Raw genomic sequence first — 4,562 nt, forward strand, 5'->3', positions numbered from 1 at the left:
CCTACCCCGTCCCTCTTGATGAGGTCATGGGGTTTGTTGGAGTCGTAGGTCGACTCCCCAAAGCCGGCTTCTTTGGAAGTCGCCAGTCAGGAGTCGGCTTATCCCTGCAGTCGTCCCTAGGACTCGGCCGTGAGTGGTCAGTCGGCCGTCTTGCCGTCGGCTCCTTAGAAGGCGGCTCTTCGTCTTGGGGTCTTAAGGGGCGCAGCCTGCCCCGATGTCTTGAAAGGTTCTGGGCCTCGGGTTTGCCTACCCGTGGCCCATTACTCCGACAAAAATTTAGGGTAGAACTAGGGTAGTAGAATTTTTAGCAAGTGTTTAATAGAAATCGTTTATTTAGTAAGTGATTAATATAACTAGTTTATTTATATTAAGTGATTAATAGAACTAGTTCATTTAGTATGTAAATTAATAAACTAGTTGAATTAATAGAACTAATGTATTTTTAGTAAGAGAATTAATATAACTTGTTGAACTACTTTATTTTTAGAAAGAGCTAGTTTTTTCTATTTATAGTAAGTTTATATTTAGTAAGAACTAGTTGAATTAATAGAACTAGTTGAGCATGTCATATTTGTTCTTATTTTTTTTATTTTAAGCAATTATTCGGGATGTATTAGTGATAACTTATAGGGTTTTTGCTTTTGCAGAAATCAAGGAGCCCCTCCATCATCCCCGCCGTCGTCCCCGTCACCGACCCCCTCCCACCTCGAGGTGAGACCAGCCAAATCTCCATGTCAATATGAGTCCTATAAGATATATATGATGTAGATAAAAACATGTATAATGGAGAGCCAGGGGCTATCTTGTTTTTTGCTATTTTACCTTAGAAAATATAGTAGGTCCTAAGAGAATGTAGTAGGTCCTATGAGGTACAATATGTTTATTATGTGGTACAATGTGTTAGAGTTGATGATGAGGAGTAGTTGTGATTATGACTAGTGACCAACTTGTTATGTGATGTAACACCCTGGATGTAATTTACCTTATCTGTACTCCAACTCTTGCCGTTTCCGGCCTAAGTTATTTTATTTTCCTCGGGTTCGGGTTTTGTCTCCGTGTGTTGTTGCCTTTGTCATGCATTTCATATCATGTCATCATGTGCATTGCATTTGCATACGTGTTCGTCTCATGCATCCGAGCATTTTCCCCGTTGTCCGTTTTGCATTCCGGCGCTCCTATCTCCTCCGGTGGTCCTTTCTACCTCTTTTCGTGTGTGGGGGTTAAACATTTCCGGATTGGACCAAGACTTGCCATGCGGCCTTGGTTTACTACCGGTAGACCGCCTATCAAGTTTCGTGCCATTTGGACTTCGTTTGATACTCCAACGATTAACCGAGGGACCGAGAAGGCCACGTGTGTGTTGCAGCCCAACACCCTTCCAATTTGGCCCAAAATCCACCAAAACCCCTCCTATCGTCTAGAGCATTCGATCACGATTGCGTGGCCAAAAACCGCACTCCATTTGGAGCTTCCTAGCTCCCTCTATACCTATAAATAGTTCTTCCTCCAAAAATCCCGGGTCTTCTTCCACCCTAACCCTAGAAAACTCCACCCGCCGCCGCCGGACAAAAATCCGGGCAGCGGACGTGTCCGCCCGCTCCGCCGGACCAATCCGCCATCGCCACTTGTCCCGGGCGGGACCGCATCGCCGCCTTGCCCGCGTGCGGCCCTCCCCGGCCCGAGCCGAGCGCCGCCCGCGCCCGTTTCTTCTTCCCTGAGCCGGCGCCTGCCTTCGTCGGATTTCACCTCGCGCCACCGCGCCCGCCATCGCCGGCCACCGCGGGCTCCGTCGTCACCTTGCCGCCCCCTGCCTCGCCGACGTCGCCGCGGCGTCCCGACGCTCCGGCAAGCCACGCCACCGTCCCCGCCGCCTCGTCTGCGCCACCAACTAGCGTCGGAGCCGCGCCCTTCCTCCACGACGCCGCGCCGGAGCTCCCCAAGTCCGGCGACCCGAGCTCCAATTCCGGCGAACATCGTAACCCGCGCCAGATCCAGATCTAGGACATTTCCACGGTTGACTTTTTCCTACTAACCCTAGAATTTTTGCAATCTTCGTCATGTCGTAACTCCGCATCCGTAGCTCCGATTTACGCGTGTAACATATCAAAATGTTCGTCGCAAAGAGTACATCATTTCATCTCATTGCATCATTTTCATTTGAGCTCATCTTGATGCCCGAAATGCTGTTGGAAGAGGGCTATGTGATAAAATTGCCAGATCTGTTTCATCAAATAGATATTTGTCATTTTTGCCATGATTAATGTGTGCATGATATGCTCCTGAGCTCTACATGAGTTTTGTTATATGCCATGCCATCTTTACAGAGGTGCTTACCATGTATTTTTGTGATATGTGTGGTGACTAGCACAAGCTTGCAAATAGCGTATTCGATAATGCTGATTTCAGGGACTTCGAATTTCTCTAAGTCCTTGTCCTGATTTTGTCTTTATGCCATATGTTCATGTTGTTTCCTAGTGATCCGTGCCTCTTTTGAGGATGATCAGTAAGGATGATTTGTTAACATTGTGGTGCTCTATCCATCCCTGTCTTTGTTTGCATTTATGGAGTACCCTATCTTGAGTCAATCGAGCTCTACTATTGCTATTTCGTGAATCCTGGCAGATTATTGACTTGTTAGCGATTTTGCCGAGGATGTTGCTATTGATCCGTGCATGGTATGTTGTTGTTCTTGCCATGTCTAGCTTCTATGATATGTATTCTTTATGGGTGTATGCTTATTTTGTCATGCCATGCTCTGTAGTGAGTGCATCGAGCTCGTGAACATGCATACTCGCTAATTGATTTGCATGCTCCAGTTTTTCACTAAGTCTGTAATCTGATTATGTTTTTGCCATGTTCACATGCTTCCAATTGTATTTTCTGATCCATTTTGGCTCAAGGTCACTAAGGGACTTTTGTTAAGTACTTTGAGTAGCTTCATGCCATGTCTTTCTTTGCCATGTTAAGTTCCTGTAGCTTGTAGTTTTCATGCTCTAAAGTGTGCTACGTGATGTTAAATTCCAGACTTGTGTTAATTTCACTAAGTCTGAAACCTGTTATCATTTGCACTTTTGCCATGCTTGTTTGAACCTGTTAATGGATGAATTAGCCGTAGCTCAGTGTTCATATTTTGTCAAGCATCATGAATGGATCCCTGCCATGTATTTTGTTGTCATGTTTGAGTGCTGTAGCATATTTATCTTGATGCATTTAGATGGCTACTTGCTGATTATCGCAGACCGGTGCCATATTTGTTTTGCTTGCCATTTTCAAAGCGTGCATCCGATTCCGGTGATCTTTATATCGATTTCAACCGAAATCACCTCACCTTTCCAGTGGCACTATTGGATTTTCAAGTTGAGGCCAGGTTCAATCATTCCTTGTCAAATCTTGCATATGCATCACATATCGCATCCCGCATAGCATACCATGTTCGCATCATGTTGTTTGAGCATTGCACGTGGTTGATTGTGTTCCTTTTGCTTGTGTGTCTTGTTTGGGTAGAGTTGGAGACGAGTTCGCTAACGAGAAGCCCATTGAGTTTGCGTACGAGGATCAAGTCAACTCTGACAACTTTGCAGGCAAGATGATCATACCCTCGAAATCACTTATATCTTTGCTTGCTAGATGCTCGCTCTTTTGCTATGCCTATGCTATGATACCTACCACTTGCTTTCATATCTCCCAAATTGCCATGTCAACCTCTAACCCACCATGCCCTAGCAAACCGTTTATTGGCTATGTTACCGCTTTGCTCAGCCCCTCTTATAGTGTTGCTAGTTGCAGGTGAAGATTGGAGATCGTTCCTTGTTGGAACATCGTTTATTGTTGGGATATCACTATATTATATTGTTATCTTAATGCACCTATATACTTGGTAAAGGATGGAAGGCTCAGCCTTTTGCCTAGTGTTTTGTTCCACTCTTGCCGCCCTAGTTTCCGTCATATCGGTGTTATGTTCCCGGATTTTGAGTTCCTTACGCGGTTGGGTTATAATGGGAACCCCTTGACAGTTCGCCTTGAATAAAACTCTTCCAGCAATGCCCAACATTGGTTTTACCATTCGCCACCTAGCCTTTTTTCCCTTGGGTTTTGCGAACTCAAGGGTCATCTTTATTTTACCCCCCCCCCCCCGGGCCAGTGCTTCTCTAAGTGTTGGTCCAACTGAGCGATGTCCGGGGCTACCAGGGGCAATTCTGGCCTGGCCTACCCGACGTCTTGCTCATCCGGTGTGCCCTGAGAACGAGATATGTGCAGCTCCTATCGGGATTTGTCGGCACACCTGGGTGGTGTTGCTGGTTTAGTTTTACCATTGTCGAGAATGTCTTGTAAAACCGGGATGCCGAGTCTGATTGGAATGTCTCGGGAGAAGGAATATCCTGTTGGAAATATGCCCTAGAGGCAATAATAAAAGCATTATTATTATATTTCCTTGTTCATGATAATTGTCTTTATTCATGCTATAATTGTGTTATCCAGAAATCGTAATACATGTGTGAATAATAGACACCAACGTGTCCCTAGTAAGCCTCTAGTTGACTAGCTCGTTGATCAACAGATAG

Source organism: Triticum urartu, chromosome 2A (genome assembly GCF_056163025.1).
Source record: "Triticum urartu cultivar PI428250 chromosome 2A, HENAU_Tu73, whole genome shotgun sequence".
NCBI classification, from domain to species: Eukaryota; Viridiplantae; Streptophyta; class Magnoliopsida; order Poales; family Poaceae; genus Triticum; species Triticum urartu.